We start from the raw sequence: 14,528 nt of genomic DNA on the forward strand, positions 1-14,528 counted from the left end.
CGGCCGATGTGGACTAGAGGGAGAGGGCCAGTATGGTGCTGGAGGAGAGGGCTAATGTGTGGTGCTGGAAGGAGAGGGCCGGTGTGGTGGGTGTGGGAGAGGGCCGCTGTGGACTGGAGGGAGAGGGCCGCCGTGGACTGGAGGAGAGGGCCGGTGTGGACTGTAGGAGAAGGCCACTGTGCACTGGGGGAGAGGGCCGGTGTGGACTGGAGGAGATGGCCGGTTTGGTACTGGAGGGAGAGGGCCGGTGTGGTGCTGGAGGGAGAGGTTGGTGTGGACAGGAGGAGAGGGCCGGATTGGACTGGAGGGAGAGTGCCGGTGGGGACTTGAGGAAGAGGGCCGGTGTGGTGTTGGATGAGAGGGCTATTGTGAACTGGAGGACAGAGCCAGTGTGGTGCTGGTGGGAGAGGGCCGGTGTGGACTGTAGCAAGAGGGTCGGTGTGGATTGGAGGGAGAAGGCCGTTGTGGTGCTGGAGGAGAGGGCTGGTGTGGACTGGAGGAGTTGGCCAGCCTGGACTGGAGGAGAGGGTCCACGTGGACTGGAGGAGAGGGTGGGTGTGGTATTGGAAGGAGAGAGCGGGTGTGGTGCTGGTGGGAGAGGGTCGGTGTGGTCTGTAGAGAGAAGGCCGGTGTGGGTTGGAGGAAGAGGGCCGGTGTGGTGCTGGAGGAGAGGGCCGGTGTGGACTGGAGGAGTTGGCCAGCGTGGACTGGAGGAGAGGGTCCGCGTGGACTGGAGGAGAGGGTGGGTGTGGACTGGAGGAGAGGGCCGATGTGGTGCTGGAAGGAGAGAGCGGGTGTGGTGCTGAAGGGGAGGGCCGGTGTGGTGTTGGAGGAGAGTGCCGGTGTAAACTGGAGGACAGAACCGGTGTGGTGCTAGTGGGAGTGGGCCGTGGTGGTGTTGGTGGAGAGGGCCGATGTGGAGTGGAGGGAGCGGTCTGGTGTGGTATTGGAGGAGAGGTTCGGCGTGGACTGGACGGGGATATTCGGTGTGGACTGGAGGAGAGATCTGGTATGGACTGGAGGAGATGGCCGGTTTGGTACTGGAGAGAGAGGGCCGTTGTGGTGTTGGATGAGAGAGCTGTTGTGAACTGGAGAACGGAGCCAGTGTGGTGCTGGTGGGAGGGTGCCGGTGTGGTGCTGGTGGGAGAGGGCGGTGTGGACAGAAGGAGAGGGCCGGAGTGGACTGGAGGGAGAGGGCCGGCATGGACTTGAGGGAGAGGGCCGTTGGGAACTGGAGGACAGAGCCAGTGTGGTGCTGGCTGGCATGGACTGGAGGAGATGGCCAGCGTGCACTGGCGGAGAGGGCCGGTGTGCACTGGAGGAGAGGGCTGGTGTGGACTGGAGGAGAGGTCCAGTGTGGACGAGACAGGGATGTTCATTGTGGACTGGAGGAGAGAGCTGGTATGGACTGAAGGAGATGGCCGGTTTGGTACTGGAGGGAGAGGGCCAGTGTGGTGCTGGAGGGGGAGGGCGGTGTGCACTGGAGGGAGAGGGCCGGTGTGGACTGTAGAGAAAGGGCTGGTGTGGACTGGAGGGAGAAGGCCGGTGTGGAGCTGGAGGAGAGGGCCAGTGTGGACTGTAAAGAGAAGGCCGGTGTGGACTGTAGCGAGAGGGTCGGTGTGGTGCTGGAGGGAGAGGGTCGGTGTGGTGCTGGAGGGAGAGGGCCGGTGTGGACCAAAAGAGATGTCCGGCGTGCACTGGAGGAAAAGGCCGGCGTGGACTGGAGGAGAGGGTGGGTGTGGACTGGAGGGAGAGCACCGGTGTGGACTGGAGGACAGGGCCGATGTGGTGCTGGAGGGAGATGGCTGGTGTGGACTGGAGGGAGAGGGCCGGTGTGGTGCTGGAGGAGAGGTTCGGCGTGGACTGGAGGAGAGGTCCAGCGTGGACTGGACGGGGATGTTCGATGTGGACTGGATGAGAGAGCCGGTATGGACTGGAGGAGATGGCCGGTTTGGTACTGGAGAGAGAGGGCTGGTGTGGCCTGGAGGGAGAGGGCCGGCGTGGACTTGAGGAAGAGGGCCGGTGTGGTGTTGGATGAGAGGGCCGTTGTGAACTGGAGGACAGAGCCGGTGTGATGCTGGTGGGAGAGGGCCAGTGTGGACTGGAGGGAGAGTGCCAGTGTGGCCTGGAGAGAGATGGCCAGAGTGGTGTTAGAGGAGAGGGCTGGTGTGAACTGGAGGACAGAGCCAGTGTGGTGCTGGTGGGAGAGGGCCGGTGTGGTGCTGGAGGGGGAGAGCCGGTGTGGTGCTGGAGGGGGAGAGCCGGTGTGGTGCTGGAGGGAGAGGTTGGTGTGGACAGGAGGAGAGGGCCGGAGTGGACTGGAGGGAGAGTGCCGGCGTGGACTTGAGGAAGAGGGCCGGTGTGGTGTTGGATGAGAGGGCCATTGTGAACTGGAGGACAGAGCCAGTGTGGTGCTGGTGGGAGAGGGCCGGCGTGGACTAGAGGAGAGGGGTAGTGTGGACTGGAGGAAAAGGCCACTGTGCACTGGAGGAGATGGCCGGTGTGGACTGGAGGGAGAAGGCCTTTGTGGTGCTGGAGGAGAGGGCCGGTGTCGACTGGAGGAGTTGGCCAGCGTGGACTGGAGGAGAGGGTGGGTGTGGACTGGAGGAGAGGGTGGGTGTGGACTGGAGGAGAGGGTCGATGTGCTGGAAGGAGAGAGCAGGTGTGGTGCTGGAGGGGAGGGCCGGTGTGGTGCTGGAGGAGAGTGCCGGTGTGGACTGGAGGAGTGGGCCGTTGTGGAGTGGAGGGAGCGGGCTGGTGTGGTGTTGGAGGAGAGGTCGGCGTGGACTGGAGGAGAGGTCCAGTGTGGACTGGACGGGGATGTTCGGTGTGGACTGGAGGAGATAGCCGGTTTGGTACTGGAGAGAGAGGGCCCGTGTGGTGCTGCAGGGAGAGTGCGGTGTGGACTGGAGGGGGAGGGCCGGCATGGACTTGAGGGAGACGGCCATTGTGAACTGGAGGACAGAGCCAGTTTGGTGCTGGTGGGAGAGTGCCAGTGTGGTGCTGGTGGGAGAGGGCCTGCATGGACTGGACGAGACGGCCAGCGTGCACTGGAGGAGAGGTCCAGTGTGGACTAGACGGGGATGTTCGTTGTGGACTGGAGGAGAGAGCCTGTATGGACTGAAGGAGATGGCCGGTTTGTTACTGGAGGGAGAGGGCCAGTGTGGTGCTGGAGGGAGAGGGCCGGTGTGGAGCTGGAGGGAGAAGATTAGATTAGATTACTTATAGTGTGGAAACAGGCCCTTCGGCCCAACAAGTCCACACCGCCCCGCCGAAGCGCAACCCACCCATACCCCTACATCTACCCCTTACCTACACTACGGGCAATTTAGGATGGCCAATTCACCTGACCTGCACATCTTTGGACTGTGGGAGGAAACCGGAGCACCCGGAGGAAACCCACGTAGACACGGAGAGAACATGCAAACTCCACACAGTCAGTCGCCTGAGGCGGGAATTGAACCCGGGTCTCTGGCGCTGTGAGGCAGCAGTGCTAACCACTGTGCCGGTATGGACTGTAGCGAGAGGGTCGGTGTGGACTGGAGGGAGAAGATCTGTGTGATGCTGGAGGGAGAGGGCCGGTGTGGACTGGAGGACAGGGTCGATGTGGTGCTGGAGGGAGAGGGCCGGTGTGGTGTTGGAGGAGAGGGTCGGTGTGGCCCAAAAGATATGGCCGGCATGCACTGGAGGAGAGGGCCGGTGTTGACTGGATGGAGATGGCCGGTATGGTGCTGGAGGAAGAGGGCTGGTGTGGTGCTGGAGGAGAGTGCTGATGTGGACTGGAGGGAGAGGGCCGGTTTGGATTGGAGGACAGGGCCGGTGTGGACTGGAGGAGAGAGGGCCGGTGTGCACTGGGAGAGAAGGCCGCTGTGGTGCTGGTGTGGACTGACGGGGATGTTCAGTGTGGAGTGGAGGAGAGAGCCGGTGGGGACTGGAGGAGAGGGCCGGTGTGGTGCTGGAGGGAGAGGGCCGGTGGGGACTGGAGGAGAGGGCCGGTGTGGTGCTGGAGGAGAGGGCCGGTGTGGATAGGAGGAGAGGTCCAGCGTGGACTGACGGGGATGTTCGGTGTGGAGTGGAGGAGAGAGCCGGTGGACTGGAGGAGATGGCCGATTTGGTACTGGAGGGAGAGGGCCGGTGTGGTGCTGGAGGGAGAGGGCCGGTGTGGTGCTGGTGGGAGGGTGCCGGTGTGGTGCTGGTGGGAGAGGGCCGGCATGGACTGGAGGAAGAGGGCCGGCGTGGACTGGAGGGAGAGGGCCGGTGTGGACTGGAGGGAGAGGGCCGGTGTGTTGCTGGAGGGAGAGGGCCGTTGTGTTGCTGGAGGGAGAGGGCCGTTGTGTGGACTGGAGTGAGAGGGCCGGTGTGGACTAGAGGGAGAGGGCCGGTGTGGACTGGAGGGAGAGGGCCGGTGTGTTGCTGGAGGGAGAGGGCCGTTGTGTTGCTGGAGGGAGAGGGCCGTTGTGTGGACTGGAGGAAGAGGGCCGGTGTGGACTGGAGGGAGAGGGCCGGTGTGGACTGGAGGGAGAGGGCCGTTGTGTTGCTGGAGGGAGAGGGCCGTTGTGTTGCTGGAGGGAGAGGGCCGTTGTGGACCAAAACGGATGGCCGGCGTGCACTGGAGGAGAGGGCGGGTGTGGACTGGAGGGAGAAGGCTGTTGTGTTGCTGGAGGGAGAGGGCTGCTGTGGTGTTGGAGGAGAGGGCTGGTGTGGACCAAAACGGATGGCCGGCTTGCACTGGAGGAGAGGGTGGGTGTGGACTGGAGGGAGAGGGTCTGTGTGGTGCTGCAGGGAGCGGGCTGGTGTGGACTGGAGGGAGCGGGCTGGTGTGGTGCTGCAGGGAGAGGGCTGGTGTGGACTGGAGGGAGAGGGCCGGTGTGGACTGGAGGGAGCGGGCTGGTGTGGACTGGAGGGAGAGGGCTGGTGTGGTGCTGGAGGGAGAGGGTCGGTGTGGACTGGAGGAGAAGGCCGGTGTCGACTTGAGGGAGTGGGTTGGTGTGGACTGGAGGGAGAGGGCCGGTGTGGATTGGAGGGAGAGGGCCACTGTGGTGTTGGAGTAGAGGGCCGGTGTGGACTGGAGGAGAGGGCCGGTGTGGTGCTGGAGGGAGAGGGTCGGTGTGGACTGGAGGGAGAGGGCCAATGTGGACTGGAGGGAGAGGGCCAATGTGGACTGGAGGGAGAGGGCCGGTGTGGTGTTGGAGGAGAGGGATGGTGTAAACTGGAGGACAGAGCCGGTGTGGTGTTGGTGGCAGAGAGCCAGTGTGGTGCTGGTGGGAGAGGGCCGTGATGGTGCTGGAGTGAGACGGCCGGTGTGGACTGGAGGGAGAGGGCCGGTGTGGACTGGAGGGGGATGGTCGGTGTAGACTGGAGGGAGAGGGCCGGAGTGGACTGGAGGGGGATGGTCGGTTTGGACTGGAGGGAGAGGGCCAGTGTGGCGCTTGAGGGAGAGGGCCAGTGTTGACTGGAGGGAGAGGGCCGGTGTGGAGTTGAGGGAGAGGACTGGTGTGGTGTTGGAGGAGAGGGCCGGTGTTGACTAGAGGGGGATGGTCAGTGTGGACTGGAGGAGAGAGCCGGTATGGACTGGAGGACAGAGCCAGTGTGGACTGGAGGGAGAGGGCTGGTGTGGTGCTGGAGGGAGAGGATCGGTGTGGTGCTGTTTGGAGAGGGCCAGTGTGGTGTTGGTGGAGAGGGCCGGTGTGGACGGGAGGGAGAGGGTCAGTGTGGACTGGAGGAGACGGCCAGTGGGGACTGGAGGGAGAGGGCCGGTATGGACTGGAGGAGAAGTCCGGTGTCGACTCGAGGGAGAGAGTCGGTGTGGACTGGAGGGAGAGCGCCGGTGGGAACTGGAGGGAGAGGGTCTGTGTGGACTGGAGGAGAGGGCTGGTGTGGTGCTGGAGGGAGAGGGCCGGTGTGGCCTGGAGGGAGCGGGCCGGTGTGGCCTGGAGAGAGAAGGCCGGTGTGGACTGGAGGAGAGGGCCAGTGTGGTGCTGGAGGAAAGGGGCGGTGTGGTGTTGGTGGAGAGGGCCGGTGTGAACTGGAGGACAGATCTGATATGGTGCTGGTGGGAGAGGGCCGGTGTGGTGCTGGTGGGAGATGGCCAGTGTGGTGCTGAAGGAGAGAGCCGGTGTGGACTGGAGAGTGAGGGCTGGTGTAGACTGGAGGGAGAGGGCCGCTGTGGACTGGAGGGAGATGGTCGGTGTGGACTGGGGGAGAGAGCTGGTATGGACTGGAGGACAGAGCCAGTGTGGACTGGAGTAAGAGGGCCGGTGTGGTGCTGGTTGGAGAGGGCCAGCATGGTGTTGGTGGAGAGGGCCGGTGTGGACGGGAGGGAGAGGGCCGGTGTGGACTGGAGGAGAGAGCCGCTATGGACTAGAGGACAGAGCCAGTGTGGACTGGAGGGAGAGGGCCGGTGTGGACTGGAGGGTGAGGTCCGGCGTGGACTGGAGGGGGATGGTCGGTGTGGACTGGAGGGGGATGGTCGGTGTGGAATGGAGGAGAGAGCCGGTGTGGACCTGAGGGAGAGGGCTGGTGTGGTGCTGGAGGGAGAGGGCCGGTGTGGATTGGAGGGAGAGGGCCAGTGTGGTGTTGGAGCAGACGACTGGTGTGGGCTGGAGGAGAGGGCCGGTGTGGACTAGAGGAGAGGGCCGGTGTGGACTGGATGGAGAGGGCCGGTGTAGTGCCTGAGGGAGAGGGCCAGTGTGGACTGGTGGCAGTGGGCCGGTGTGGACTGGATGGAGAGGGCCGGTGTAGTGCCTGAGGGAGAGGGCCAGTGTGGACTGGTGGCAGTGGGCCGGTGTGGTGCTGGATGGAGTGGGCCGGTGTTGACTGGAGGGAGAGGGCCGGTGTAGTGCTGGAAGGAGAGGGCCGGTGTGGACTGGAGGAGAGGGCCACCGTGGACTGGAGGGGGATGGTCGGTGTGGACTGGTGAGAGAGGGCTGGTATGGACTGGAGGACAGAGCCAGTGTGGACTGGAGGGAGAGGGCCAGTGTGGTGCTGGAGGAGAGGGCCGGTGTGGACTGGAGGAGAGAATCCAGTGTGGACTGAAGGGGGAGGGCCATTGTGGACTGGAGGAGAGAATCCAGTGTGGACTGAAGGGGGAGGGCCAGTGTGGACTGGATGGAGAGGGCCGGTGTAGTGCCTGAGGGAGAGGGCCAGTGTGGACTGGTGGGAGTGGGCCGGTGTGGTGCTGGAGGGAGTGGGTCAGTGTTGACTCGAGGGAGAGGGTCGGTGTGGTGCTGGAGGAGAGGGCCGATGTGGACTGAAGGGAGGGGGCCGGTGTGGTGCTGGTGGGAGATGGCCGGTGTGGACTGGAGGAGAGGGCCGGTGTGGTGCTGGAGGGAGAGGGCCGGTGTGGACTGGAGGAGAGGGCCGGTATGGACTGGAGGGAGAGAGCCGGTGTAGTGCTGGAGGGAGAGGGCCGGTGTGGACTGGAGGAGAGGGCCGGTGTGGACTGGAGGGAGAGGGCTGGTGTGGTGCTGGAGAGACAGGGCCCATGTGGTGTTGGAGGAGAGGGCCAGCGTGGAATGGAGGAGAGGGCCGGTGTGGTGCTGGAGGAGATGGCCAGTGTGGACTGGAGGGAGAGGGCCGATATGGACTGGAGGGAGGGGGTCGGTGTAGTGCCTGAGGGAGAGGGCCAGTGTGGACTGGTGGGAGTGGGCCGGTGTGGTGCTGGAGGGAGTGGGCCGGTGTTGACTCGAGGGAGAGGGTCGGTGTGGTGCTGGAGGAGAGGGCCGGTGTGTACTGGAGGGAGGGGGCCGGTGTGGACTGGAGGAGAGGGCCGGTGTGGACTGGATGGAGAGGGCCGGTGTAGTGCCTGAGGGAGAGGGCCAGTGTGGACTGGAGGAGAGGGCCGGTGTGGACTGGATGGAGAGGGCCGGTGTAGTGCCTGAGGGAGAGGGCCAGTGTGGACTGGTGGGAGTGGGCCGGTGTGGTGCTGTAGAGACAGGACCGGTATGGTGTTGGAGGAGAGGGCCAGCGTGGAATGGAAAAGAGTGCCGGTGTGGTGCTGGAGGAGAGGGCCGGTGTGGACTGGAGGGAGGGGACCGGTGTGGATTTGAGGAGGGGGCCGGTGTGGACTGGAGGGAGATGGCCTGTGTGTTGCTGGAGGGAGAGGGCCGGTGTGGATTGGAGGGAGAGGGCCAGTGTGGTGTTGGAGGAGAGGGATGGTGTAAACTGGAGGACAGAGCCGGTGTGGTGTTGGTGGCAGAGAGCCAGTGTGGTGCTGGTGGGAGAGGGCCGTGATGGTGCTGGAGTGAGACGGCCGGTGTGGACTGGAGGGAGAGGGCCGGTGTGGACTGGAGGGGGATGGTCGGTGTAGACTGGAGGGAGAGGGCCGGAGTGGACTGGAGGGGGATGGTCGGTTTGGACTGGAGGGAGAGGGCCAGTGTGGCGCTTGAGGGAGAGGGCCAGTGTTGACTGGAGGGAGAGGGCCGGTGTGGAGTTGAGGGAGAGGACTGGTGTGGTGTTGGAGGAGAGGGCCGGTGTTGACTAGAGGGGGATGGTCAGTGTGGACTGGAGGAGAGAGCCGGTATGGACTGGAGGGAGAGGACTGGTGTGGACTGGAGGAGAGGGCCGGTGTTGACTGGATGGAGAGGGTCGGCGAGGACTGGAGGGAGAGGGCTGGTGTGGTGTTGGAGGAGAGGTCCGGCGTGGACTGGAGGAGAGTGCTGGCGTGGTCTGGAGGGGGATGGTCGGTGTGGACTGGAAGAGAGAGCCAGTATGGACTGGAGGACAGAGCCAATGTGGACTGGAGGGAGAAGGCCGGTGTGGGGCTGGAGGGAGAGGGTGGGTGTAGTGCTGGAGGGAGAGGGCGGGTGTGGAATGGATGGAGAGGGCCGTTGTGGACTGGAGGGGGATGGTCGGTGTGGACTGGAGGAGAGAGCCGGTATGGACTGGAGGACAGAGCCAGTGTGGACTGGAGGGAGAGGGCTGGTGTGGTGCTGGAGGGAGAGGATCGGTGTGGTGCTGTTTGGAGAGGGCCAGTGTGGTGTTGGTGGAGAGGGCCGGTGTGGACGGGAGGGAGAGGGTCAGTGTGGACTGGAGGAGACGGCCAGTGGGGACTGGAGGGAGAGGGCCGGTATGGACTGGAGGAGAAGTCCGGTGTCGACTCGAGGGAGAGAGTCGGTGTGGACTGGAGGGAGAGCGCCGGTGGGAACTGGAGGGAGAGGGTCTGTGTGGACTGGAGGAGAGGGCTGGTGTGGTGCTGGAGGGAGAGGGCCGGTGTGGCCTGGAGGGAGCGGGCCGGTGTGGCCTGGAGAGAGAAGGCCGGTGTGGACTGGAGGAGAGGGCCAGTGTGGTGCTGGAGGAAAGGGGCGGTGTGGTGTTGGTGGAGAGGGCCGGTGTGAACTGGAGGACAGATCTGATATGGTGCTGGTGGGAGAGGGCCGGTGTGGTGCTGGTGGGAGATGGCCAGTGTGGTGCTGAAGGAGAGAGCCGGTGTGGACTGGAGAGTGAGGGCTGGTGTAGACTGGAGGGAGAGGGCCGCTGTGGACTGGAGGGAGATGGTCGGTGTGGACTGGGGGAGAGAGCTGGTATGGACTGGAGGACAGAGCCAGTGTGGACTGGAGTAAGAGGGCCGGTGTGGTGCTGGTTGGAGAGGGCCAGCATGGTGTTGGTGGAGAGGGCCGGTGTGGACGGGAGGGAGAGGGCCGGTGTGGACTGGAGGAGAGAGCCGCTATGGACTAGAGGACAGAGCCAGTGTGGACTGGAGGGAGAGGGCCGGTGTGGACTGGAGGGTGAGGTCCGGCGTGGACTGGAGGGGGATGGTCGGTGTGGACTGGAGGGGGATGGTCGGTGTGGAATGGAGGAGAGAGCCGGTGTGGACCTGAGGGAGAGGGCTGGTGTGGTGCTGGAGGGAGAGGGCCGGTGTGGATTGGAGGGAGAGGGCCAGTGTGGTGTTGGAGCAGACGACTGGTGTGGGCTGGAGGAGAGGGCCGGTGTGGACTAGAGGAGAGGGCCGGTGTGGACTGGATGGAGAGGGCCGGTGTAGTGCCTGAGGGAGAGGGCCAGTGTGGACTGGTGGCAGTGGGCCGGTGTGGACTGGATGGAGAGGGCCGGTGTAGTGCCTGAGGGAGAGGGCCAGTGTGGACTGGTGGCAGTGGGCCGGTGTGGTGCTGGATGGAGTGGGCCGGTGTTGACTGGAGGGAGAGGGCCGGTGTAGTGCTGGAAGGAGAGGGCCGGTGTGGACTGGAGGAGAGGGCCACCGTGGACTGGAGGGGGATGGTCGGTGTGGACTGGTGAGAGAGGGCTGGTATGGACTGGAGGACAGAGCCAGTGTGGACTGGAGGGAGAGGGCCAGTGTGGTGCTGGAGGAGAGGGCCGGTGTGGACTGGAGGAGAGAATCCAGTGTGGACTGAAGGGGGAGGGCCATTGTGGACTGGAGGAGAGAATCCAGTGTGGACTGAAGGGGGAGGGCCAGTGTGGACTGGATGGAGAGGGCCGGTGTAGTGCCTGAGGGAGAGGGCCAGTGTGGACTGGTGGGAGTGGGCCGGTGTGGTGCTGGAGGGAGTGGGTCAGTGTTGACTCGAGGGAGAGGGTCGGTGTGGTGCTGGAGGAGAGGGCCGATGTGGACTGAAGGGAGGGGGCCGGTGTGGTGCTGGTGGGAGATGGCCGGTGTGGACTGGAGGAGAGGGCCGGTGTGGTGCTGGAGGGAGAGGGCCGGTGTGGACTGGAGGAGAGGGCCGGTATGGACTGGAGGGAGAGAGCCGGTGTAGTGCTGGAGGGAGAGGGCCGGTGTGGACTGGAGGAGAGGGCCGGTGTGGACTGGAGGGAGAGGGCTGGTGTGGTGCTGGAGAGACAGGGCCCATGTGGTGTTGGAGGAGAGGGCCAGCGTGGAATGGAGGAGAGGGCCGGTGTGGTGCTGGAGGAGATGGCCAGTGTGGACTGGAGGGAGAGGGCCGATATGGACTGGAGGGAGGGGGTCGGTGTAGTGCCTGAGGGAGAGGGCCAGTGTGGACTGGTGGGAGTGGGCCGGTGTGGTGCTGGAGGGAGTGGGCCGGTGTTGACTCGAGGGAGAGGGTCGGTGTGGTGCTGGAGGAGAGGGCCGGTGTGTACTGGAGGGAGGGGGCCGGTGTGGACTGGAGGAGAGGGCCGGTGTGGACTGGATGGAGAGGGCCGGTGTAGTGCCTGAGGGAGAGGGCCAGTGTGGACTGGAGGAGAGGGCCGGTGTGGACTGGATGGAGAGGGCCGGTGTAGTGCCTGAGGGAGAGGGCCAGTGTGGACTGGTGGGAGTGGGCCGGTGTGGTGCTGTAGAGACAGGACCGGTATGGTGTTGGAGGAGAGGGCCAGCGTGGAATGGAAAAGAGTGCCGGTGTGGTGCTGGAGGAGAGGGCCGGTGTGGACTGGAGGGAGGGGACCGGTGTGGATTTGAGGAGGGGGCCGGTGTGGACTGGAGGGAGATGGCCTGTGTGTTGCTGGAGGGAGAGGGCCGGTGTGGATTGGAGGGAGAGGGCCAGTGTGGTGTTGGAGCAGACGACTGGTGTGGGCTGGAGGAGAGGGCCGGTGTGGACTGGAGGAGAGGGCCGGTGTGGTGCTGGAGGGAGAGGGTCGGTGTGGACTGGAGGAGAGGGCCAGTGTGGTGCTGGAGGAGAGGGCCGGTGTGGTGCTGGTGGACAGAGCCAGTGTGGTGCTGGAGGGAGAGGGCTGGTGTGGTGCTGGAGGGAGAGGGCCAGTGTGGACTGGAAGAGAGGGCCGGTGTGGTGCTGGAGGAGAGGGCCGGTGTGCACTGGAGGGAGGGGACCATTGTGGATTTGAGGAGGGGGCCGGTGTGGACTGGAGGGAGAGGGCTGGTGTGGTGCTGGTGGGAGAGGGCCAGCGTGGAATGGAGGAGAGGGCTGGTGTGGACTGGAGGGAGAGGGCCAGTGTGGACTGGATTGGAAGGCCAGATTGGACTGGAGGGAGAGGGCCGGTGTGGACTGGAGGGAGTGGGCCGGTGTGGACTGGAGGGAGTGGGCCGGTGTGGACTGGAGGGAGACGGCCAGTGTGGTGCTGGAGGGAGAGGGCCAGTGTGGTGCTGGAGAACAGGGCCAGTGTGAACTGGAGGAGAGGGCCGGAATGGACTGGAGTGAGAGGGCCGGTGTGATGCTGGAGGAGAGGGTTGGTGTGTACTGGAGGGAGAAGGCTGGTTTGGACTGGAAGTGGTTCAGTGTGGACTGGAGGGAGACAGCCAGTGTGGACCTGGAGGGAGAGGGCTGGTGTGGACTGGAGAAGAGGGCTGGTGAGGACTAGAGGACAGAGCCGATGTGGTGCTGGAGGAGAGGGCCAGTGTGGTACTGGAGGAGAGGGCCGGTGTGGTGCTGGAGGAGAGGGCTGGTGTGGACTGGAGGGAGAGGGCTGGTGTGGACAGGAGGGAGAGGGCTGGAGTGGACTGGAGGGTAAGGGCCAGTGGGGACTGGAGGGTGAGGGGCGGTGTGGTGCTGGAGGAGAGGGCCGGTGTGGTGCTGGAGGAGAGGGCCAGTGTGGACTGGAGGGTGAGGGCCGGTGCGGTGCTGTTGTGGACCGGATTGAATGTATTGTCTCTCTGCACTTCTTTATTTCTTTATTTTCTAATTTTTTCCTATGATTTTATACATTTTTACCTAAGATGGTGTGAACGTCTGTAATGCTGGACTTTTTACTTCTTTATTTTTCTAATTTTTCCCTGAGAATTTGTACGTAAGAATCTGTAGCTAGGTACCTTTGTACCAAAAATGGTGCCGTAAATGGCGACTTGTAAACTTTTCACTGTACTCCGCTGACTACATGTGACAATAAAGTTAATTCTAATTCTAATTGTGAATTAAGCATGAACTCATGATTAGCAACAGCAATTTCTAGATCCTAATGTTCTTGTACCCTGTCTTCTGTCTTATGTTGGAAGTGACGCAATGCAGTCATTAAAACAAAAACATAAACTATATTTTTTCTGCAAGAACAGCTGGAGGAAACTGAGTGAGTCACTCAGGGAGCCCAGCAAACTGCCCCTAGTCTGGTCCTTGCAACCTATTCTGCTCCTAATTGTTCATTAATGCCATTCCTCACATTTCCCTGTGAATGATAACTGGTAATCATATGGATCGTGCAGGCAGCTAGCACGCTGTCAGTTAGCAGCAAAGCACATTTCATGTCTACAGCAGCAAATTAAATGAGCTTGAGAAGGTACAGAGTGATACACTGTCAAGCTGAGGAGCCATGTAATGTCTGAGATATTATTACTCTGTATTCCAAGCTCCACCTTCCAAACTCCCTGTCAAAAGCCTGTTCATTGTACAGGATCCAAGCAGCTTCTGGAATAACCTCAAATGTAGCTGCATCAGATTTCTACCTTCATACAAACAAATAAGTGGGCATGTTCCGTTCATCAGAACTAGGAAAAGTTACAGACCTACAAGGTTTTAAATGAAGTACAAAAAGCACAAGAAATGGTGAGAAGGGGTTAGAGAAGTGACAGGATGAAAGGTTTAATAAAGGAGTTAAGTCTCACTCTGTGATAGGCTGTGGAGACAGTGTCTCAAAACTTTTTAAACACAAGATCACTTCTGAATGTAATTGCAGCCAAGAGTGGGCCCTTAAGAAAATGTAGAGTAAACAGTTTATTTCAGTGCTAAATGTTTCTAGAACCAAGCATTTATAATTAATCATTTTGTTCTCTACTCACCACATCTCATCTTGACACCTGTGACTGCATATTCTCTGCCAGTGGTTTGAAGTCTGGGCTGTTGTTTGATTGTGCTAGCCAAATGCAGTTCATCAAATGGGTATCTGTGAGGTGTTTCATAATTCAGCTTCTTTTGGGGGAATGCTGTCTCACAAAGGATGTGGAGTCAAATTAAGCTTTCACTTTAAAAGCACAGGATGATGGCAGCTGTTATTTTTCTCTGTTTACGAGCCCCAGAAATCATTATCCCTTGATCTAGCATTCAGCTCAAGATTATTTTGCACAGTAATTACCTTCATAGCAATTCCACTACTTTGTAAATTGAACAGCTGATGGAATTTGGTTGCCAATCTGCCCATCTCTACTTGAAAGAATACTTTGAGATAAACATGACAATTTGTTCCATCACATCCAATTCCTGAAATCACTTGCTGGATTCCTTTGCTAACTTTCTCAGGTGTGTACAGAAGATTCCTGTGCGAAACTATTTTCCTTTAACTTTGAATTTTTTGTAGCATTCTATCCAGACTCCGAAGGTGTTGCGGGTGTTTCATTTTTCAATTAGGGGAGCCACAGTCCCAGTTTCACCTTGAATGCATTCACAGCGCTGATTATATGTGCTAAGATTTTTTCTGTCCTTTCAGAGCTCTACTTGCTCAGTTTTGATGTTTTGTTTGTAACAAATCTGAAGTCAAGCAACCAGCTTGTCTGACAGATCACGATACACTTTATTACTCAATTTGCCACAAGTGACAATTTCAGGCATCAGATCTAAAAATCTTTGCAGGACCTTCCCTTAACTTAACCATATCACATTAGAATGGAGGATAAGTTCTCAGTAGACCATTTCATGTTTGGCAAGTAAAGATTTAAATAAGTAGTATGGAAGGATTCTTGCAAAAAA

General features: G+C 61.0%; 1 protein-coding gene across 4 annotated transcripts in view; it reads left to right on the forward strand.

Annotated features, from left to right (window-relative positions):
- Window positions 1–14,528, forward strand: part of khdrbs2 (KH domain containing, RNA binding, signal transduction associated 2) — a 622,325-nt gene that overhangs the window by 85,835 nt on the left and 521,962 nt on the right. The window lies entirely within an intron of this gene.

Source organism: Chiloscyllium punctatum, chromosome 3 (assembly GCF_047496795.1).
Source record: "Chiloscyllium punctatum isolate Juve2018m chromosome 3, sChiPun1.3, whole genome shotgun sequence".
NCBI classification, from domain to species: Eukaryota; Metazoa; Chordata; class Chondrichthyes; order Orectolobiformes; family Hemiscylliidae; genus Chiloscyllium; species Chiloscyllium punctatum.